Raw genomic sequence first — 25,621 nt, forward strand, 5'->3', positions numbered from 1 at the left:
TACTTTAAGAGCCAAATAAAGAAACGTTTGTATAAAAGGATTTTTAAAACACTTGAGAATCTCTTTGACATAGCAAACATTAGAATCGCAATCAAATTAAAAAAGAAAACAGTAGATTGTCATTCTGCAAATGTAACCAAAACATGCTACTGATTTCTAAATAGAGTGCTTTCTTGAAACCTGAAGAAATACACCTCAAATGCGTAACCTATCTGCTCCTCTGAATTCTTAGTACGTGCATTTTAAATAAGTGGTATTTTATTCTTTATCCAGCCCTAATTAATTTATGTCATAATTCTTCATTTCAAGTCCATTAGAAGTTTTTATATATCCTAGTTTCAATACGTAATTTTAAAGTTAAGGAGCTTCTCCAAACAGTTTAGTGTACATCCACACTGTCTTTCTCCACGTTACATTAACTGGAGCTCTTTTCTATGTTGTGCTGCATGACGCTTTTTGTGCAACGCATTTCCAATGGCTTAATCACTCTATAAAGTCATGAGGAACTGTTTGCTTTATTTTGAGGAATCATGGTTCAGAGTCCAAGCCACTGGAGTTTATGCCCATATTAGGAGGTTGATTGAATAACCTTAAAAAAAAAAGAATTCTCCATTTTATTTAGCTTTCTGAAACAGCTTGAAATTTTATTAAATTTTCAGTACATCACATTTAAGCTAATAATAGGTATAAGCTCCAGGAATGAAACTCCAGTTCATTAGCTTTTCTTTCAAACAATCTAGTTTTATTTTCTAAGAAGTCCTGAGTTTCTCATAATTAATATTATCTGTGTGTGAGTGTATATGTTATAGAATTATGAGAATTTTTATATGATTGACATAAACTGATTTTACAGATTGAAAATATTTACTTCCTTGAGAATTACTTCCGTGGAGATTGTGTAGCATTTTTAAATGTAATTGATCTGTCTTAATTCTTATATCTCCTCTGGCATACAATATATTGTTAGTTCATCCAGATCAAGACATGATCGCTAACAACTGTATAGGGTTTTATACTTTCTTTTTTTCTTTTTTATTTATTTTATTTATTTTTTATTATTGAGTTTTATACTTTCAAAGGCTTATCTCATACACTAATAGATTTTTTGATGTCCTATTAACCACATGAAGAACACAAAGCATGAAATATTTTTGTTGCCAATTTATAGATGAGAAAACTGAGGCCCAAAGAGGTCTTCTGACTCCAAATTCCATATTCTGCATATAACCTGAGTATATAAAATAGTGAAAAGTCAGGATTCTTAGAACTGCCCATGATTACTGTCAATATGTTGAGATTCCTCTTTTGAACGTTCCATAAACTCAATCTCTGCCTTTAGAGCTAACCCCTCTCTTCTTTACCTCTCCACTCCTGCTTAGGCTGCCTGTCTTCGTGCTGCTCGGCCCTGAATCCTGTTTCAGTAGACTTTGGGAACTCAGAATAGGGAAAAACTCTGCAAAACTCAGTGTCAATCTAAAACCAGGAGTGAAAATCTAGTCAGGGAATGAATTATCTAGAAACTAAAAATTCTAGGGACTGCACTAGGTGCTTTCCATCTGGTCATTCTTTGATTACATATAACAATCTCCGACAGGTATTTTCAGCCCCACTTGAGGATGAGCTTAGATACAGAAATGTTAAATGACCTGTCAAAATTCCCTTGATATACAGGGAGGATTCTAGGATTCACCTCAAGGTCCATGTGACCTAAAACTTAGGATGATTTCACTACATCATTCTCTCAGAACATGCATGCAAGAGTGCTTGTTCTCACCAGTGGGGTTTCTGAAGACAGCTTAGCCTTTTGTTAAGTTGTTATTTTATTGAACTTTGTTCAAAAGCATAAAAACATTCAGCCTTTGTTTTAAAGCAAAAAGTTTACGTCTGCTATTATTTTCACTTACGTAGCTGGAAGACCTGACATATACAATGAGCTTTAGAAATTCATCACTCAGATCATAAGAAAGGATTTGCTCTGAGAAGCTGTGCAAACTGTGGTTATCAAAGAGGATTGGATTGAAATCAAAAGCAATTTGTATTACAACTGTCAAAAAAAGTCAAGGTTAAGCTGCATTACATGATATTGGCTTATAGATTCGCTATACTCCATAGATGACATATTGAATTCATGACAGGGTTTGCAACCCCTAAAATAAGAAAAGAACGTGCAAAACATAAACTCGTGGATAAGGACAATCAGGGAAATGTGAAGGCAGAGTAGAAAATGCTTGTTAAAAATTTCAATAAGTATCTGTCTTTTGAAAAAGTTTTTCAAAATTTCACACAATTAAAGCCACCTAAATTATTATTTAATTATATTTTATTTTTAATGCCCGAAATATATAATTCATCTTTATTAAAGCAAATTATCTCATCAATCGAAGAACACTCTTTAACTCCTATGTTTGTTTGATTTTCAGTCAGATATGTTCAATTCTAAAACAATTCAGAGTAATTTTGATATAGACGAGTGTAAAGCCAAAGAGATGGACTTGTCTATAACTAGCTGTGTTCACAAAATAAATCAGCATTCCCAAGTTTACAGAGATACATATACAAGTAATTCTTACCTTAAGAAAATCAAATATATAAATGTTTGATTTATAAAACAGACAAATCACGCCTATGTCTATTGCTAGGATCTATTGCTACTCTTTGTAACACAGATAACACAGATTTCAGTTATCAAGACAACAGAGATACTTAAACAATGAAAATTCCCAGGTTCTAGTGAATTTTTTTTTGAAGAATATATATTCTTGATTATTGACTGCATTTTCTAGTTGTTTTAAATGAATCCGCTTCTATCCTTCTCCCCCAAAAAGTCATACTCCTAGCTAAAGTTTTAAGTAAACTTGGAAGGTATCTTTGGATATGTGACATTAAAATATGCACTGATTCTTCAAACTTAAAGTATCAGAGAAAATGTTCTTTTCCACAGAACAATAAAACCAAAGAACAGGCTACTTTGGGTGCCAATCTTTAAAATGCATGGAACTTTCATAGGAGCCAAGAGGAATTCCCCTGGGTCAGGCTGTTCCTCTCAGTTAATTGCCTTGGAATTATGAGCCTTCTTTTCCCTGCAGTGTAGAAATATTAACCCTTGCAATGGCATGCTCATAAGCCAATTAATAACAATATCCTGACTCTTTGTGTTTTGTGATTAACCTTCACAAACCTAAAGGGGTTGAAAAAATCTTTGAGATGAAGTCATTTCCATCAAACATCTTAATCTACTGACAAATGGGGACTAAAAATAGCTCTGCCATAAAAGTTTTGTGGGGAGAGCCAAATAGAGTCATGTTCACTAACTACTACAGATCCCCTCCAAAAGACAATACACTTCCATACAGGACACAACCGGAACACTGAAACTACTGGTAAGGGCTGGGTGTTGTGGCTCAGCCTGTAATCCCAGCACTTTCAGAGGCCGAAGTGGGCATATCACCTGAGGTCAGGAGTTCGAGACCAGCCTGGCCAAAATGGCAAATCCCTGTCTCTACTAAAAATACAAAATTAGCCAGGCGTGGTGGCAGCCACCTGTAATCCCAGCTACTGCGGAGGCTGAGGCAGGAGAATCGCTTGAACTCGGGAGGCAGATATTGCAGTGAGCTGAGATCACCCCATTGCACTCCAGCCTCGGTGACAAAGCAAGACTCTGTCTCAAAAAAAAAAAAAAAAATCTGTTAAAAAGTTTTGCCATAAACTGAGAAAATCATTTAACTATTCTAATTATAAAACTATCAAAGCATTTTTTCTATCTTTAGGTTTATTTGTAGATAAAATATGATTATAATGGTTTGGTGCCAAAAATCTTATAGCAAAAGATTATAAAGAATGTTCTATGCGGACAAAAAAACATAATGATCATTTTTTCATTATTTTTGAATTGACAATTTCAAAAACAATGTTGAGAAAATCAGTGTAAGATTCGTTAAAAAAAAAGTTAGACTCCTGCCTCACACAAGATGTATTTTTTAAATCCAAATGGATAAAAGAGCTAAATGTTAAAACAAAATAAAAGATACATGCTATGAACTATAAAAGCATTAAAATGAACTATAGGTACACATACCTATAACTATGACTGAGGAAGGCTTTAAAACATAAATACCAGAATTCATCATAAATATTTATCATAAATTCATCATAAACTATAAAAAGTTTGCTTCGAATAATGATTCCTTAAGCAAAATTAAGACAAATTATAAATGGGAAACAATATGTAAAACAAACATAAGAAAGGATAAATACTCATAATATATGAAGAGTTCCTATGAATCAATGTTATATAAAATAACAAAAAATAGAAAAATTTCAAAAGAACAAAAAATGCAAATTGCCAATAAATGTATGAAAAAATGTTTAACCTCTTTAATAATAATGGGAATAAAAATTAAAATAATGTCATATCTTTTTTGTTCCCACTAGATTAGCAACATATAAAGTTGATAATATCCAACATTGGAGAGAAAAATGGACACTCTTATAAACTGTTGGTGGGAGTATCATTTGGTAATACCTTTTTAGAAGGCAATTTAGGCCAGGTGTGGTGGCTCAGGCCTTCAATCCCAAGACTTTGGGAGGCAAAGGTGAGAGAATAGCTTGAGACCAACCCGGGCAACATAGTGAGACCTCATTTCTATATAAAAAAACGTTTTTTTAAAAAAATTAGCCACAAATGGTGGCATCTGCCTGTAGTCCCAGCTGCTTGGGAGGCTAAGGTGGGAGGATCTCTTGAGCCCAGGAGTTCAAGAGACCTTGTCTCCAAAAATAAAAAATAAAAATTTAAAAATAATGTAACTTACCTAGAACATTGGACTTAAATTAAATTTAAGACCTGAAACTATACACTTCAAAGAAAACATAGAGAAACATTTGCCTTTATGTATTTGGCAATGTATTTTTAAATATAACACAAAGACAAGTAACAAAAGGAAAAATAAATCAGACTTGATGAAAATTTAAAACTTTTGTTCATCAAAGGACACTATTGGCCAGGTGTGGTGGCTCACGCCTGTAATCCTAGCACTTTGGGAGGCCGAGGTGGGTGGATCACTTGAGGCTAGGGGTTCGAGACTAGTCTGGCCAACATAGTGAAAACCCGTCTCTACTAAAAATATGAAATATTCGCCAGGCGTGATAACATGCACCTGTAATCCCAGCTACTCAAGAGGCTGAGGCAAGAATATCTCTTGAACCCGGGAGACGAAGGTTGCAGTGAGCTGAGATTGCACCACTGTGCTCCAGCCTGCGTGACAGAGCAAGACTATATCTCAAAAAAAGAAAATTAAAAAAAAGGACACTATTAAGAAAGTGAAAAGACAACCCACCCACAGAATAGGAAAAAATATTTGTAAATCACATCTAATGCAGTATTGTTGTCCAGAAGATATGAATTCCTATAACTCAACAACAAAGTGACAAAAAAAAATTAACAGGCAAAGGATTTGAATAGACATTTTCCAAAGAAGATATACAAATGTGCAAATGGCCAATAAGCACATGAAAAGATGTTCAATATCATTAATCTTTAGGGAAAGGCAAATCAAAACCACAATAAGTTTCCATTTCATACTTACTAGGATGACTATAATTAAAAAAATGAAAAATAGCTACCACTTGGCAAGAATTTGGAAAAATTGGAAACCTTGTGCATTGCTGGTAGAATTGTACATGACTAATGCAACCACTGTAAAAAAAAAAAATAGTACGATAACTCCTAAAAAAGTTAAACACAGAATTACCATATACCAAGCAATTTCATCCCCAGGTAAAGAGCCAAAAGAAATACTTGTATGTCAATGTTCACAGCAGAGTTATTCACAATAGTTAAAAGATGGGAACAATCCAATGTCCCTTAACAGACGAATGTATGAACAAAATGTGGTACATAGATACAATGAAATATTACTCAACCATAAAGAGGAATTTTTGATACATGTGAAAAAATAAATAAATCTTGAAAATATTAATGCTAAGTGAAATAGGTCAAACATGAAAGGACAGATATTATATTATTTCATTTATATAAAATACATGAAATAGGTAAATTCATAGAGACAGAAAATACAATATAATTGACCAGAGATTGAGAGAGAACAGAATGGGGTGTTATTATTTAGTGGGTACAAATTTTCTGTTTGGAGTGATAAAAACTTTGTAAATTGAGAGTGATGATGCTCGCACAATATTGAGGATGTAATTAGTGTCACTGAATTATACACTTAAAGAGGACTAAAATTGGAAATTTTATATTATATATACCTTAGCATAATAAAAATAGTAAAAACTGTTTCACAAAAGACACTGTTAAAAGAATGGAAAGTCAAACTACGAAACCGGGAGAAAATGTTTCCATAACATATATCTGATAAAAGATGAGTGTGCAAAATATAAAAATAACGCTTAAAACTCAACTGAAAGAAAACAAATAACCCAATTTAAAAATAGGCAAAAAATCTGAATAGATACATCACCAAATAATATATGAAGATAGAAAATAAACATATGAAAAGGTGCTCAGCATTGTTTATCATTAGGGAATTACAAATTAAGAAAACAATGAGGCCAGGCGCGTTGGCTCACGCCTGTAATCTCAGCACTTTGGGAGGCCGAGGTGGGTGGATCACAAGATCAGGAGATCAAGACCATCCTGGCTAACACGGTGAAACCCCATCTCTACTAAAAAATACAAAAAATTAGCCGAGCATGGTGGCTGGTGCCTGTAGTACCAGCTACTCGGGAGGCTGAGGCAGGAGAATGGTGTGAACCCAGGAGGCGGAGCTTGCACTGAGCTCAGATCATACCACTGTGCTCCAGCCTGGGCAACAGAGCAAGACTCTGTCTCAAAAAAAAAAAGAAAGAAAGAAAAAAGAAAAGAAAACAATGAGCTATCACTAGGCACTTATTAGAATGACGAAAATCCAAAACCCTGACAACACCAAATGTTTGCAAGGATGTGGAGCAACAGGAACTCTTATTCATTGCTGATGGGAATGCAAAATGGTACAACTACTTTGGAAGACATTTTGAGAGGTTTTTACAAAACTAAACATAGGCTTAACATAAAATCCAGCAATTGCACTCCTAGATATTTACAAAAATGAGTTGAAAACTTCACAGAAACCTGTATGCAAACTTTTATAGGAATTTTATTCACCAAAAACAGAGCAAAACCAAGTGTTTCTTGAATAGATGATTAAACAAACTGACATACTATACAATGAAATATTATTCAGAAATGAAAAGCAATAAGCTATCAAGCCATGGAAAGATATAAATGAAACTTAAATGCATATTGCATATTATTATTCCAATTATATGAAAGTCTAAAAAAAGCAAAACTATAGCAGTGGTAATCAGATCAGTGGTTACCAGATGTTCTGTGGGTGGTGGAGAAGGACTAGCTAAATATATAAAACACAGGGGAATTTTTAGGGTGGTGAAAATATTTTATATAATACAATAGTGGTGAATGCAAGATATTAAACATTATCAAAATCCATAGGATTTTATAGCAAAACATAAACCTTAAAATGTTTAAAAAAAAATTTAGTTTGGAGAATACAAGGATGGAATGCAGAAAGTGACAAAAGTGTCTAAGTATATGACAAATTTATAAAACAACTTCACTGCATGTTGTTAGGGAATAAGGTACTGACCTACTTAACACTGGGAATGAGTGTAATCTGTAAAGTTAAAGGGAAATAAATTGTATGTACACTGTACTGTAGCTGATAAAGTTGTTTCCCTTAATGGTACAGATTAGCAATTTTGCAGTCACTAAACATACATACTAGAATTGAACAATTAGGCAAATTGAAGGCAAATGGTTGGAATCAGACTTCTCGCTGCTAAAATGAAAGGCTCAAATAAGCAAGGGAAGAAGACTAGAAGGATCCATATGGTAATGGATTAGAGTTGGATACATCGATAAGAACTTATATTTAGTTTGCTATATCTACTGATGTTTACCTGTAGAAATATTTATAGATTGATCGATAGAATTTTTTTTTTTTTGAGACAGTCTCACTCTGTCACCCAGGCTAGAGTGCAGTGGTGCGATCTCAGCTCTGTAGATGGATTCATATATATACATATTTCTCCTTGATCTGTCTGCTGAAAGAGCCGGGAAACAATGACACTTTAATAGCAAAGAGCACACGTAGTGCTCAGATCTTGGTTTTTAATACCATTAGAAAAGTGTAAAAGAAACCAAGTCTCCTTGGAGAATTGGCTGAATCTAGGAACAGTGCATGACATAGACAAGAAAGGTCCATACTGATATACATAAATTATTAAATAAATAAATAAATGGGGGAGAAGGGACAGGTCTCCTATGGAGAAGAATTTTTAATGCCTTACAGATACACCACCTTAAGAAGGCAGAGCGTAACTTTCCACTCCTTTAGTGTGAACTATATACATGGTGGCTATAAAGAGGGTTATATAAAAAGAGAAAAAGGAATAACTTTATAGTGGAGAAACCTGACAGACCTCAAGCCCAGTGATAAAGGTTAACATCAAGAGTGGCAAGTCATACTGATAGTATGCATGCTTAAAGTATATTATGAGAATGACATTATATCTTGGTGGGATTCCTCTCAAAAATAATTACCATAATTTAATTATGAGAAAAACATCAGACAAATCCCAAGTGGGAGACAGTCTATGAAATACCTGACCAATAACTGGCAACACTGTGAAAGCCACCTAAAACAAAAAAAAGTCTGAGAAACTGAAAGCCAAAGGAGCCTAAGGAGAAGTGACTATTAAATTTAATGTGATATCCTGAATGGTATCCTGGAACAAAAAAAAAAAAAGGCATATTAGGGCACAGTTAAAAAAGACAAGAAAAGACTGAGAGAAAATAGCTGCAAAACATACGTCTGGTAAGGGACTAGTAACTAAAATATACAAATAACTCTTAAAAGACAGTGATAAAAGCAAAAACTGGATGTGGGATACACTGGAACTCTCTTTACTATCTTTGCAATAATTCTATAAATCTAAAATTCTCCTTAGTTGATGCAGTTTCTTCCTAGCCTCGAAGGTCTTTACAATTTGGCATGTTTTTGCAGTGGCTAATACCAGTTGTTCCTTTCCACGTTTAGTGATTCCTTCAGGAGCTCTTTTAGGGCAGGCTTGGTGGTGACAAAATCTCTCAGCATTTGCTTGTCTGTAGAGGATTTTATTTCTCCTTCACTTATGAAGCTTAGTTTGGCTGGATATGAAGTTTTGGGTTGAAAATTATTTTCTTTAAGAATGTTGAATATTGGCTCCCACTCTCTTTCGGCTTGTAGAGTTTCTGAAGAGATCAGCTGTTAGTCTGATGGGCTTCCCTTTGTGGGTAACACGACCTTTCTCTCTGGCTGCCCTTAACATTTTTTCCTTCATTTCAACTTTAGTGAATCTGACAATTATGTGTCTTGGAGTTGCTCTTCTCGAGGAGTATCTTTATGGCGTTCTCTTTATTTCTTGAATTTGAATGTTGACCTGCCTTGCTAGATTGGGGAAGTTCTCCTGGATTATATCCTGCAGTGTGGTTTCCAACTTGGTTCCATTCTCCCCGTCACTTTCAGGTAGATGACTTGATTGTATATCTAGAAAACCCCATTGTCTCAGCCCAAAATCTCCTTAAGCTGATAGGCAACTTCAGCAAAGTCTCAGGATACAAAATCAGTGAGGAAAAATCACAAGCATTCCTATACACCAATAAAAGACAAACAGAGAGCCAAATCATGAGTGAACTCCCATTCACAATTGCTTTAAAGAGAATAAAATACCTAGGAATCCAACTTACAAGGGATGTGAAGGACCTCTTCAAGGAGAACTACTAACCACTGCTCAATGAAATAAGAGGATACAAACAAATGGAAGACAATTCCATGCTCATGTGTAGGAAGAATCAATATCGTGAAAACGGCCATACTGCCTAAAGTAATTTATCGATTCAGTGCCATCCCCATCAAGCTACCAATGACTTTCTTCACAGAATTGGAAAAAACTACTTTAAAGTTCATATGGAACCAAAAAAGAGCCCACATTGCCTAGTCAATCCTAAGCCAAAAGAAAAAGCTGGAGGCATCATGCTACCTGACTTCAAACTATACTACAAGGTTACAGTAACCAAAACAGCATGGTACTGGTACCAAAACAGAGATATAGACCAATGGAACAGAACAGAGCCCTCAGAAATAATGTCACATATATCTACAACTGTCTGATCTTTGACAAACCTGACAAAAACAAGAAATGGGGAAAGGATTCCCTATTTAATAAATGGTGCTGGGGAAACTGGCTAGCCATATGTAGAAAGCTGAAACTGGATCCCTTCCTTACACCTTATACAAAAATTAATTCAAGATGGATTAAAGACTTAAGTATTAGACCTGAAATCATAAAAACCCTAGAAGAAAACCTAGGCAATACCATTCAGGACATAGGCATGAGCAGGGACTTCATGTCTAAAACACCAAAAGCAATGGCAACAAAAGCCAAAATTGATAAATGGGATCTAATTAAACTAAAGAGCTTGTGCACAGCAAATGAAACTACCATCAGAGTGAACAGGCAACCTACAGAATGGGAGAAAATTTTTGCAATCTACTCATCTGACAAAGGGCTAATATCCAGAATCTACAATGAACTCAAACAAATTTACAAGAAAAAAACAACCCCATCAAAAGATGGGCAAAGGATATGAACAGACACTTCTCAGAAGACATTTATGCAGCCAACAGACACATGAAAAAATGCTCATCATCACTGGCCATCAGAGAAATGCAAATCAAAACCACAATGAGATACCATCTCACACCAGTTAGAATGTCCATCATTAAAAAGTCAGGGAACAACAGGTGCTGGAGAGGATATGGAGAAATAGGAACACTTTTACATTGTTGGTGGGACTGCAAATTAGTTCAACCATTGTGGAAGTCAGTGTGGTGATTCCTCAGGGATCTAGAACTAGAAATACCATTTGACCCAGCAATCCCATTACTGGGTATATACCCAAAGGATTATAAATCATGCTGCTATAATGACACATGCACACATATGTTTATTGCGGCACTATTCACAATAGCAAAGACTTGGAACCAACCCAAATGTCCAACGATAGATTGAATTAAGAAAATGTGGCACATATACCCCATGGAATACTATGCAGCCATAAAAAATGATGAGTTCATATCCTTTGTAGGGACATGGATGAAGCTGGAAACCATCATTCTCAGCAAACTATTGCAAGGACAAAAAACCAAACACTGCATGTTCTCACTCATAGGTGGGAATTGAACAATGAGAACACATGGACACAGGAAGGGGAACATCACACACCGGGGCCTGTTGTGGGGTGGAGGGAGCGGGGAGGAATAGCATTAGGAGCTATATGTAATGTTAAATGACAAGTTAATGGGTGCAGCACACCAACATGGCACATGTATACATACGTAACTAACCTGTACATTGTGCACATGTACCCTAAAACCTAAAGTATAATAAAAAAAATCTAAAATTCTCCTAAGATAAAAGTTCATTTTGAATGCAGTTAAAAATCATATCCATTTTGAAACAATTTAAAATTTTATCTCAGAATAGACAAGCTGGAACAAAGCAGTGAAGTTCATTTATGCTGCATTATTCCTGAAGAATTCATAAGAGGTCTGGCTTATTTTACTTTTCATCTAAAGCCAAGGTGTGTGTGTGTGTGTGTGTTGGGGGTGAGTGGGGTGGGCAGAGGAGATGATGATATAAAACATTTCTTCCGTTCTATGATATAGCTTTTTCACTTTTTAAATTTCTAAAGTCAGGATATAGTCCACAATTTATGGGAATATTGAATATCCTAGGGATTTTTGATTTTGTTAAGTTCACTTTGGTTTCTTCTCTGAAAAGCTGTTATCAAATCAGTTGTGCGTCTTACAATCTATGGTGTTTTATGATTGAAGAAAAATGGTATATGAACTCCATACAAGTGTAGAGAACAACACTGTTCTTCCCAAAAGAATCATTCAGTTGTTTCAGTTCATATGACAAAATAACTTTCCCCAAGGAAAAAGTTGTATTTGTTTACTTTTATATTCATAATTCAACTTTCTGAATATATAGGTCAAGGTTTACTGAGTTCGGTTTTAAACATTACCTTTAAATACTGTCTTATATACATATACCAAGGCCTTCTGACTGTCACCAACCAAGTTAAAAAATAATTCAAGATGGGGTAGTTGAATGCTATCCCATTTTTTTTTTGTTTCATATTAAACTTCTAGAGAATTGAGTGTTATACTTGGATAATCTCAATACTGAAATCTGTCCCAAATCACAGCAACAGTGCAAAATAGGTAAAATTTCATGTGTTGGTTGGCACACTCTCTTAGTCAGCTGGGCTGCTAGAAAAAATTACCATAGACTAGGTGGCTAAAACAACAAACACTTATTTCTCAAAGATCTGGAGGCTGGGAATTCCAAGTTCAAGGTGCTGGCAGACCCCACGTCTGGTGAGGACCCTAGTGTTCATTTGCAAATGACCATCTTCTCATTGTATCCTCACATGGTAGAGAACGGAGAGAGATAGCAAGCTTTCTCATTATTTTTCATGAGATCTCTAATCCCATTTGTGAGGCTTCCCCTTCATGTCCTAATCACCTCCCAATAGCCCCATTTTCTAATATCATTATATTGGGGTTTAAGATTTTAACATATGAATTTTGGGGGACCCAAACATTGAGTCCATTGCACTCCCTTATGACATATTACCATCCAGTCTCTCTTCCTTAAAGGCCTTCAGCTGTGCATGGTGACTTTTAGAAGATAGTCACCATAATTCTCCTCAAGGAAAGATTTTAATCTCTAAATTCCCTCCATGAATTTTTCTATCCATAGTTCCCATTCTTGTAGAGACTTCTTCATCCTTTCAGATGTTATAGATATATGATAATTGACAATGTATTAATGATAGTATATTAATACAAGGGTCAGCAAACTATTGCATGGCCCAAATCCAGCCTATACCTTTCTATGAATAAAGTTTGCTTGGAATCCAGCCACACCCATTTGTTTAAGTATTGTCTATCACTGCTTTTGCTCTACAATGGCCATGTTAAATAGTTGGGACAGAGAACATACAGCCCACAAAGTCTAAAATATTTATTATCTAGCTCTTTGTATAAAAAGTTTTCTGACCCATATTCTAATACAGTTGACTTGAGCAACACACGTTTGAACTGCACAGGTCCACCTATATGTGGATTTTTTTCAATAAATATACTGGAAGATTTTTTGAAGATTTGTGACAAGTTGAAAAAAATATACATATAAACCTGTAGTCTAGAAATATTTTTAAAAAGTTAAAAAAAAGTCAGGTATGTCCTAGATGCAAAAATATATGTACACACTATTCATCATTTGCTATAATAAAATGTATACAAATCTATTATAAAAAGTGAAAATTTATCAAAACTTATGCACAAACACAGACTAGACATGGAACCATTTACAATTGAGAAAAATATAAACAAATGTAAAGGTGTACCATTAAATCACAACTGCATAAAATTAACTTTAGTATATACTATATTATTGTAATAATTTCATAGCCAGCTCCCATTGCTATTGCAGTGAGCTCGTGTTGTATCTGCTTAAAACACCATTTCACACTAATCATCTCTGCATGAGCAGTTTGTCTCTCCAGTAAATTGCATATTGTAGTAAAAAGTGATCTCTTGCAGTTCTTATGGTGTTAGTGTCTCATGCAATACTATAAACCTTGAATAACACTATGGGACCAATACAAAGTGCCACTAGTGAGGAAGGAAGTGCTCCCAAAAAGCTGAGACTAGTCATGACATTACAAGAAAAAGTTAGGTTATTTGATATGTATCATAGGTTAAGGTCTGCAGCTGCAGTTGCCTACCATTTCAAGATAAATGAATCCACTGTCGGGACCACTGTAAAAAAAGAAAGGGAAATAGATAAAACCATCACTACAGCTATACCAGCAAGTGACACAACCTTGTGGTTTTTGTGAAATATCTTTTTACTCATAATGAAGATGCAGGTTTTATGTGGGTTCAGGATTGCTATAAGAAAGGCATACCTATAGACACTACTATAATTCAAGAAAAAGTAGTCATTGTACGCCAACTTAAAGCAAAAGAAAATTACAGGTTTTAGACCTAGAGGATTTAATGCCAGCAAAGGATGGTTTGATAATTTTAGAATGAGATTTGGCTTTAAAAATGTCAAGATAACAGGAAAGCATCTTCTGCTGAACTAGAGGTAACAGACAGATTCCCAGACACCAGTAAGAAAATAATTGAGGAGAAATAATATCTGCCTAAACAGGTTTTTAATGCACACACAAGTTTCCTATTCTGGGCTGGGTGTAGTTGTTCATGCCTGTAATCCCAGCACTTTGGGAGGCTGAGGTGAGTGGATCACTTGGGTCAGGAGTTCAAGACCAGCCTGGAAAACATGGTGAAACCCCATCTCTACTAAAAATACAAAAATTGGCTAGGCATGGTAACACATGCCTGTATTCCCAGCTACTAAGGAGGCTGAGGCAGGAGAATCACTTGAACCCAGGAGGCAGAGGTTACAGTGAGCTGAGATCGCACCCCTGCACTCCAGCCTGGGTGACAGAGTGAGACTCTGTCTCAAAAAAAGAAAAAGAAGTTTCCCATTCTGGAAAAACAAAGCCACAATAAATGTATTATTAAGGAAAAGAAGTGAGCACCAGAAATTAAGAGAAGAGACAGCCTAACTCCACTGAATTTTTGCAAATACAGTTGAGTTTATGATCAAGACTGCCCTTATCTAAAAGCTGCTGAACTCTGAGCCTGAAGGAAAAAAATAAACACCAGCTTTCAGTCTTTTCGTTGTACACCAACCCGACCTGGCTAATGAGAACCCCTATTCTGGATCAGTTCCATCAATGCTTTATCCCTGAAATCAGAAGGGACATTAAATCAGAAGCACATTACCAGTAAGGAGCTGCCTTATTAAAATTATTTTGATTTTGGACAATGCCCCGGTCACAGGACCTCATGAATTTAACACTAAAGGCATCAAAATGGTCTACTTGCCCCAAACACATCTCTAAGTCGGCTTCTGATATGGGGGTCATAAAGATATTTAAGGCTCATTGCACATGGTATATGAAAAGGATTGTTAATGCTATGGAAGAGAACCCCAAAGGAGAGAATATAACGAATGTCTGGAAGGATTACATCATTGAAAATGCCATTGTTGTTATAGAAAAGGCTGTGCAAGCCGTCAAGGCAAAAATGAGAAATTCCTACTGGAGAAAATTGTGTCCAGATGTTATGCATGACTTCACAGAACTTATGACAGCCAATCAAGAAAATAATGAAAGAGATTGCAGACACGGTCTTTAAAAAAGGAGGACGGGAGGCGAAGGGTTTCAAGATTTGGATCTTGGAGAAATTCAAGAGCTATTAGACACTGTACCAGAGGAAGTAACAGAAAATGACTTGATAAAGATGACTGCTTCCAAATGTGCTGGACAATGAGAAAGAAGACATAGAAGAAGCAGTGCCAGAAAAAAAAATTGATATCAGACAATCTGGCCAGAAGGGTTTCAGTTATTCAAGACTGCTCTTGACTTCTGTTGTGACATGGACTCTTCTATCATATAGGCACTGCAACGAAAGCAAATGGTAGGAAAAAGATTAGTAACATATATAGAAATATTTTTAGAGAAATGAAAAAGCAAAAAGTCAGACAGAAATTAAAATGTATTTCCATAAAGTTATACCAAGTGTGCCTTCTACTCCTGCCTCCCCTTCCACCTCCTCCACCTCTTCTGCCTCTGCCACCACCGAGACAGCAAGACCAACCCCTCCCGATCTTCTTCAGGACACTGAACATGAGGATAAAAATATTTATGATGATCCATTTCTACTTAATGAATAATCAGTATATTTTCTCTTTCTTATAATTATTTTCTTAATAATATTTTCTTTTGTTTACTTAATTGTAAGAATACAGTATATGATACATATAACATATGACGTGTGTTAACTGTTCATGTTATCGTAAGGCTTCTGGTCAACAGTAGGCTATTAGTAGATAAGTTTTGGGGGATTGAAAAGTTATATGTGAATTTTCAACTGCAAGGGGGATCAGTGCCCCGAATGCCCACACTGTTCAAAGGTCAACTGTTTATTATTTGCATTGAGATATAGAGATAATTCAGCAGGTAATTGATTTGAAAGGGTCCTGCTGCATGATGAGATGGCCACTGTATTCTACTTCACTTTTGCTTTACAAAGGTATTGTAGAAACAACTCATTAAGTAGAAGTTGTGGTAATAATGTTGAGATAAAGCTTATGAGATAGAGAATGCTGTAAGCACAGGCATTCAGTATTTTATCAAGATATCTGACAAATACATTGTGCTCTACTTATGATCAAGATTGAGAAATGTTGACCAAATTGCAGTTAGGTCAGGCAAATTTCACAACTAATTTTTTCTAAATAGTTAATATGAATCTGAATAGTCATCTAGGAATGTACTTCAGATTCTGGCCTTATTCAACAATTTTATTAATGCCTATTATAAGGTCATTTGCTGCATGCTGATCAAACCTGTATATAAACAATTTGGGAGTAATACATAATATGTTAACTGAAAGAATAGCAATATCAACAGATTAAAACAAGAGACTAATTATACCCAGATGTTATTTAACAGGGATGTAATGAAAAGTTCTAACTATGGTACATAAAACCATTTACACAACTATAAAATATGGGTCTGATGCCTTAGTAGCCTGGTGGGAAACATTTTAGTTGACAGTAAACTCAATATGATTTCCCTTTGTATAGTAATTGCTAAGAAAAGTTAATTACATTATTATGTGTTAATCGAAATATGTGTCCAGAAGGGAGGAAAAATAGTCATACAATATCTAGTTAATATGTTGTGTTGTGTTTAGTGTTGAACTTACAGAGAAACTTTCACAAATTGGAATTTGTCTAAAGCAGACCACCTAGAATAATGAGGGACTTGACATTAAGTTACAAGAATAAAAGCAATAAGAAAGGGACAACTTAAGCTGTTGTCTTCAAATTTGAAGGGAAGACTGGAAGTTTTAAACTTGCCTGTAGCACTAATCTTTGGATCAACATTAAATAAATAAACAAGTAGAGTTGACTCAAAAGATAATCAGCTTAGTTAGCTGTATACTCATTATCACTGGGGCCATAAAAACAGATGATGAAGGTAATTCAGGAATCAGAAGTTAAACTAAGTTTTTCCTAAGACACTTAGAAGATTCTAAGATTTATGATTCTTTAGGTTTTAGTTGCTATGTTGTTGATGATGTTTAAGTGAAATGCCTCACTCCAAGTACCTTGCCATTGACATTCTCAATTTTTTCATTATCTGTTACCTACCCATATATCCACCTTTGTCTTCCACTATGCCAGTCTTGAGTCTTGTGCACTTGGTGATATTTGACCATTTCTTACCTATAAGAACAGCAATTTCATATGGTTCAATCCAATAATCTAAATTTTCTCCAAAGATGCCTTAAACTTTCCAGCCTCTAGGTATATATGATTCCATTTCTGTAATGTAACAGTTCAGAACACTCTCCACCTCCACTTATTCAAATACTACTTTGTGTTTAAAGTTCAGTTTGTCCACTCATCCACGAAGACCTCTTTAGTCATTTCAACAGCCTGATTGTCCATCTTTGCACATCTTTAGGACTTCTCACCCAGGACAAGTGATATCGCTTTATATGGTCATTTGCCTTCTGCTATTAAGCCCTGGCTCTCACAAGTGCCATACCCAGTGTACACCTAGCTACAGTCTGACTTTCCAAACAGTAGGGGCTCAATATCTAGCTGCTGATGATACAGTTGCAAAGTTCAGAAGTGGCCAACCACTCTGCATCTAAATAGAACTGATCCTGAATGAAAGGCTATCATAATTTCTCACAGGGTCTCTGACCCATGATTCATTGTAAAATGTAATTACCATACAGTTCTCATACTTTGTAGTTAGCAGAGACAAAACTGAACATTTGTAGGTATATGCATATTAGGAAGGCTTTGCGCTTTGCAGTTACCAGGGTTGTTTGTGTAGAACTATGAGTTAAAGAGTTTTGTGGCCTGGCGCGGTGGCTCACGCTTGTAATCCCAGCACTTTGGGAGGCCGAGGCGGGTGGATCATGAGGTCAGGAGATCGAGACCACGATGAAACCCCGTCTCTACTAAAAAATACAAAAAATTAGCCGGGCATGGTGGCGGGCGCCTGTAGTCCCAGCTACTCGGAGAGGCTGAGGCAGGAGAATGGCGTGAACCCGGGAGGCGGAGCTTGCAGTGAGCCGAGATTGCGCCACTGCACTCCAGCCTGGGCGACAGAGTGAGACTCCGTCTCAAAAAAAAAAAAGAGTTTTGCAAAGGCAGATCTAATATTCTTTTCTGCACAATGAGGTAAATCTTCCATTTGTACATTCACTCCCATTTTCATCTCTTTCTCTCCTTGAAATTTGTTTTGCAAGAACATTTTAATGCATTTATCTCCTTCCCTCAGCTTGTGAAATTACTCATGCCTGGGATGCATAATTGAGAGGTGTCCTGTTACACCCATGGGATTTGAGGCTTTATGAATCATTCCAACATCAGAAGAATGTTTGTAGAAGAAGAAATAGATTTATGTGAAAAAATGTATAAAGAAGTTTTAACAACCCTGGCTCTTGGTTTGGGCAGGCTTACAAGGGAGAATTTCTATGTATGCAGGCAGCAAATACATATAGTTGGCAACATTTAAATATTAAAATAGCTTCATGAAGGCAGGTGCTTTTTCACTGGGAATTTGCAGTGTGCATTTTCATCAATTTATCCTCCTCATTTTTACATATTGGAAAGGAATGTCTTTAATCCTCAGATTAGCACGTGGCAGACCTTTAAAACTGGAATTACAATTTCTCCAAGCACACGGACATACCTGGTATGGAAAAAGGATAATTATCTTTACAGAAAAGCTACTAGGATGATTTGCCTGAGGGTGGATATGAAATCCTCTGGACATATTTCAGAGAAACAGCAATTTTTAAAAACATGACAGTTAGCTACTCTCTACTTGAAATAATGAGGTTTGTTTTTATTAATGAGAAGTTCTGGAGTTCCGTGTTCATAATGGTCGAGACATGGTGTGTGTGTGCATGTGTGTGTGATCTCTAAAATTTTATTTATACTTATTAAAATTAGGTTTTAGGCTACCAAGAATTTTTGAGAACACTAGAGGCTCCTTGTCACAATAGGAATCACTAGAATTTCAGTAAATGTTATTTAGTCTAGGGAAGCCCTTTCAAATGAAATGGCTAACACTGGAAAATGCTGGGCATAGGAAGAGTGTGGCTTGTGGTTAGAAAGCCTGCAACTTCTAGTTCTCCAAAAGATCCTTTTTGCTGTATTCCTGTTCTCCTCATTTTTTGAAGTTTCCTAGCATATTTGATTTTCAGAAACTTTTCACAAAAATACCTGAAATTCTTTCACATAAATGAAAATGAATCATTAAATGTAAAACAAAATATTTGAGCTGTAATGGAGACCTGGGTCCCATCAAATCCAACTCCTTTATAATTCTATAGAAATGACACACACTATACAGAAGTTAAGTGTACAACTGAATTATTGAAAAGCTGGACACGCAGACAGTGTGTTCATTCCTTTTCATCACTGCCCTTTTAAGTCTGTTTTATCAAATACTTCTTTCCTTCCCTGGGATAAAATCTGGAGCTTTTCCAACTACTCTCAAGTATTAATGAACAGTGTGAATGAATAGTCTAATTTTCCAAGCATTGAAAAGTTTAATATCCGTATCAGTTAGCTCTGGGGTCCATAACAAAATACCACAGACTAAATGGCTTAAAATTTATTTATCACAATTCTGGAGGCTGGGAATTCCAAGATCAGAGTGACAGCTTATTTGGTTCTTGATGGGGTATCTCTTCCTGACTTACAGATGGCCACCTTCTTGATCGTGGGAAAAGAGAGGGAGAGATCTTTCTCTCTCTTCTCCTTCTTATAAGGCCACTTATCAAATTAGCACTCTCTCCCCTCCATGACCTCATTCAGCCTTTACTGCCTCCTAAAAGCCCTATCTCCAAATATAGTCACATTGGTGGTTAGGGCTTCAACATCAAACTCTGGGGGAAGGGGACACAATTCCAACAATAACAATATCAAAGCTTCTGTCTCTCCTCTAATTCATAGCTGAGGCCTAACTAAGCCAGTTTTGGAAAGTGGTCACCTTTTTCCAGTTTTATGTTATTATTCATCCTAGCTTTTGTACTCCTTCCTGGTCACAAAGCTGCTTCTGTCTTATGTGATGTGGAAGAAAGATGGGGAAAGAAAGAAGGGGAATTGGTATCATGTAGTTCTCCTTTCTCTATTCGTGCGCTTGAGCAGATCTCAAAAAGTTTGTATTTTTTGGGTGTCCTCGGGGGCTTTTCAAACAAACCCATCATTACCAGGGTCATCTTCTGCTGAAGACCCCAATGCTACAGGGTGTCTCCTCTAGTTGACTGTGTATGACACCTTCCTCAGTCCCTGCTTCTGAGTTTCCTACAGAGGCATTCCTAGTTGTGTTGCCATGTTCCTCTAGTGATCTTCATAGTCAGCCTCCCCTTCCAGATAACTCAAATCCAGCTACCTTCTGGGAGCCATGCAAATGTCTACTTTAACTTGTCAGGAAGAAATAACAATCAAAGCTAGCACTCGCTATGTGCCAAACCCAGTGTCAAGCACTCACCATACTTCAACTCATTTCATTCTCACAACGCTCATTTGAATTATTTCTACAAAGCCACAGAAAAATTAGTTACACAACCATGAACACTTAGTTAATAACTGGTGGATGTGAAATATGGACTTAAACAATAGAGACACAGAAACTACGCTTTGAACGACTGCACCACACTGAGAGGATGACCAAGAGTGTTTCTTTTCCTCCAAATCTGTCTCATCACTCTGTCATCATAGGCAGCTCCAGCCTCAGTTTCTAGGTGTAAGTCAGGGATTCTTCCTCATTTTTTTCCAACTCAAGGAGCACAAACTAAGTCCTTCAAGGGTTTCATGGAAGTCTGCCTCATTCAATTTATCTGGAAAGCACCACCTGCTCTCCTCTATAGTGAGAAGGAGAATAATCAAAACCATAATGTCTTTGGACAAGCTCACTGGATCCTTTTAATTAGCTCATATTGTATTGTTTGGCTAAAGATGGAAGATCCAATTTTAAGGCCCACTCAGATGGCCTAGAACCTCCCACTAGAACATAGGGGTATTTCATACCTGGTGCTTTAATCTTTGAGGCCCCACTGAAATTTGCCAAGGGAGGGAGCATACCATTTTGACATCCTATTTAATGAATTGCTCACTATCACACGATTATCTAGTTGCTAAGCCAGAAAGAAAGTAGTCACATAGCTACCAACAAAGTTAATAAATCTCTAGGAAAACTTGAATTTTCTCAGGAATCAAAGCTAAAGGATAAAATGGCAATGTATGTGGGTATATTTCTGGGGTGTGTGTGTGTGTGTGTGTTTAATCTGCTATCCATTCTGTCTTCTAACAATAGCAACCGTATTTTCTTCTAATGAAGTACTCTACTTATACCTCAGGCTATGTGATCCAGTCAAAGTTTACTCAGCTCCCATAGTTCTAGGGATAGGTATCTGAACTCAGTGCAGCCAAATTTCATAGCCACAATAACCAGTTAAGGGATGTACAAGGGACCCAGTTTAGTACAATGAGAGTTTCCTTAGACTTATTCTGGAATTACTATAAAACAGATACCTTATTTCTTCCGGACTTGCTAAAACTGGTAGCCGATTTTTCTACCAATGGAGATGACCTACCTAGGTATGAAGCCCAAATATAGGAAAAAAGCCCGAAAAAGAAAGTGAGAGAATCATGATGGCATATCAGAAACTCTGGATCCAGTCACATCTGAAGCTAAATACCTAAAATCTTCAATTATACGGAATCAATACATCCATTTATCAATCAACTTGAAAATGAAATATCAAAATAGAGTATTAATGGATGGTAAAGAGTTTTTACAGGGCCCATCATGGGGTGTGGACTGATCCTGTTGACACTCCTGAAATTATATTTCATATGTAGTTGATTTTCCTGCTTCTCTACCCCAGTCATTGTCAATGTCCTATCTGCATCACTTTGCAGTCACCTTTGTGCAGAGTCACGGGATTTTAAATTCAAACACCTGAGACTCTGCTTGAAGGCTTCTGGCCATGAAAGACCTTTCTGCTTATGCACTGGTAGGCCAGAATTTCTGAGAAGTTTATGCATCCTTGAAGTAGCCTGCAACAAATGACCATAAAAAAATTGGTAGATAAATACCCTAGTTCCCTCACACCTTATTTGAGATGACACACAGCCTACCAGAGGTCCCTAACAGAACTGAGCCACTATTTCCACAGAGATAGCCTGCTCAATTATATATTTAATTGGCTTTCTTCCCTTACTCTAACTCATCACTTTCCACTTCCCTAGTGACTTCTTGAGATCACCTCCTAAGTAAACTATTTGCATTCAGAGTTTGCTTGTAGGGAAACTCAATCAAGACACCTTGCACAGGTTATGTGTCCTCTGACACACTTATAGGTGCAGTGGTGATGATTAGCACTGTCATTGTACATAAAATCTCTTGGACAAGGGAGTTTTTGGACAAGGAAGAATTTCTTTATATGCAGGCAGCAAATACATATAGTTGGCAACATTTAAATACTAAAATAGCTTAATGTAATCAGGTGCCTTTTCACTGGGAATTTGCAGTGTACATTTTCATCAATTTTGCCTGCTCATTTCTACACATTGGAAAGAAATGTCTTTAATCCTCAGATCAGCACATGACAGACCTTTAAAACTGGAATTACAATTTCTCCAAGCATAGGGACATACCTGGTATGGAAAAGGGATAATTATCACTACCCCTGGGCTTTCAAAAACACTTCAACTACCACTTCACCCAGGATCTAGCTCACTGGGGCAAGTGAAAGGCAGCATTGTATCCTTTTTCAATTCTGAGGTTTTCAACCATTCAATGCATAGGAGAACCTTGTCCCAAGACAACACAACCTCCCATTTCCCACAAACACACCAGCTTTTCAGAAGCACCAAGATAGAGTGAGCTCTCCTATAGGAAAGGATCACAGGGTTACCTTGAATTTCTGAACAGGAGAGGCCCCTTCCTTCTTATCTAAAGGAAGATAAATGGTATAAGAATTGATTTTCCATAAAATGTATTATGCATTCTGGGACAATTTTCAATGTAAAATAATTACTCCAGGACAACTGGTGTGAACTGAGACTGTCACATGCAACCTGGGACATATAGTTACCTTAGGTAAGACCCAAGGTAAAAAACAAAGCAGAACTCTCTTTAAGTGAAAATATTTCACAAGTTTCCCCCAAATACCTCTGCTAAGCAGGACTTTAATACTTTCAAATTGGCCTGCCCCTTTTTGTCAAATCTTATATCTTAAAATTACTTTTCTATGAGCCAACATGCTGCCAATACTACCATCTATTTTCACTTTCCTCAAACAAAATTTATGCTCCCTGAGAATATAACCACTTCACCCACCCTCCAGTAACATTTACATTTTAAAAGGTAATTTTGTTAAATTATGGAATGTACTATTTAGAAGAAACAGAATAATGTGGTAAGTAATTGTTTTTTACTTTTAAAGTATAAAAAAGGATATTTGGAAACAGAGAAACTTTCACATATTCTGCCAGAAAGAATTTCCCCAAGACAAGGCTGAGCGTTAACTAAAGGGATTGTTTAGCAAATAGCCATATTAGACAAGGATTTAAGAGAGATTGGTCATATCACACTCTTTCTATCAGAGGAACACTAAACTCATTTAAAAAGCATGGAAAAGAGTCAGGGGCAGTGAGAATTGACTTCATGGAAAGTCTTTCAAGACTATAAAGTAAAATCATATGCAGGAGTCAACTTTTATGCAATTTTCTTGCCAGTGTTATTAGGTGGTCAACATATTACCAACCTGCCCTAACAAACAAAATCTGCAGGAAGGGCTCTTGGTTATGTGTTGAAAAAAAGGTGGAAGGAGGAGGGCAGTAGAGTGGGACCACTCCTATCTGGTGTATACAATAATACCCTCACTCCATTAGAAGAACTCAGGGGTCTAAATAGATTGAGTCTTTGGTAGAAAGAATCAAGAGGATATAACTAGACCTTTTGTGAGGACATCATTTTACTTTCCTCTAACATAGAGGTTGGATTGTTCTACATGTGTATTTGAGAAGATTATATAACCCACCACTTAGAAGGTATGAATAGAGCAAAAGAACATGAGGCTGTAAGGACAGAGAAGCAAAAAGGTTTCTCCTAGTGGGGCCCACGCTGAAAGTTCAGGTATAGCTGTGAAGGTTTCCTCATTGTTTGATTCAGCTCGTCAATACAGCTAATGAAGATTTGGAAGCAGATTTGATTATTTCAAAAATTAGGAAGCAAAGTAGGTTTACTGTAAAAATGTCCTTTTAATTTATTTTTCCAGGACGTTGTAATGCGGGAAGCAGGTGATAGGACGGGATTTTGAGTCTAATTCAGGAGAGGCAATCCTAATATAATGGGAGTCAAAAACTTTACTGTAACTCAGAGAGGTGAAGACAACTAAAAAATTGCTTAGTTTCTACTGTAATTTATCTCTCCCTTGTCTTCTACCTCTGAAGTGATATGTAATATCTGGAGGAAGAAGTATGTGGCTTGGGCGACTTGGTGTCTTTAGCAAGAGAGTGCAATCACCTGGCTTCACGGTGGGCCTTCGATGATATCCGTGGGTCTCCAGTGTCCAGTCTTTGACTTCCTACTACCTAAGTGTCTTGCTGGCCTCCAGGGCAAAAGTTTGTAATTTTTTGGCTACAGTGAAGCATGCTATTTCTTTACCTGTTTGATTCAGTTTTCTTCTTGATTCAGTTTCCTCTTGATTCAGCTTTTCCTGTATATAGACCCATCTACTATTTCTACCTCCTAAAATAGCCTCCTACATGGCAACCCACCCATCTCCTTTGCTCTCAACACAATGTCCACAGTACATAGGAAATGAAAGAGCCTCTGGGATGACCCTACAAATTCTGTATGCACGACCATGCCACTGTGCCCTCATAATTGCACTAAGGCTCCCCTGCATTGCTCTAGGATACCCTACACAGCAATTTCTTCCTTAGGTACCCACCCACAAAGGAAATAGAACAAGAGTCTACTGACTTGGTATTTGTTATCATTTATCAAACATGTTGCTTCTCTGAATCAAAGCTGGAAAAGAGAAGTCTAGATATAGCACCTGATCTCTTGGAAATATTAACAAGACAAATATTAATTTGTATTCTTAAATACATGAACTCATCAGCTTTGCACTAATAGACCTAAACTATCCATCTGCTGAAGGAAGACTAAAATGTATTACAAAAAGTAACCATTTATTGCAGTGGGAATGAAAAGAGATATTTCACTGCTGATATTCAAATAAGATAATGCAGTAAGAAAAGTGTCTTGCAAGCCACTACATTGTCTTGAAAAATGATCCAA

At 36.5% G+C, this 25,621-nt stretch overlaps 1 long non-coding RNA gene across 1 annotated transcript in view; it reads right to left on the reverse strand.

The window, feature by feature from the left end:
• Nucleotides 1-432: 432 nt before the first annotated feature.
• The window catches only part of LOC115837353, a 47,256-nt gene continuing 22,067 nt past the window's right edge, over nt 433-25,621 (reverse strand). The window contains exons 2-3 of the long non-coding RNA XR_004032408.1: nt 17,425-17,499; nt 433-589 (exon numbers count right to left, since the gene is read on the reverse strand). This is a non-coding gene — a long non-coding RNA (uncharacterized LOC115837353). The remainder of the gene's footprint in view (nt 590-17,424; nt 17,500-25,621) is intronic.

Source organism: Nomascus leucogenys, chromosome 11 (genome assembly GCF_006542625.1).
Source record: "Nomascus leucogenys isolate Asia chromosome 11, Asia_NLE_v1, whole genome shotgun sequence".
NCBI classification, from domain to species: Eukaryota; Metazoa; Chordata; class Mammalia; order Primates; family Hylobatidae; genus Nomascus; species Nomascus leucogenys.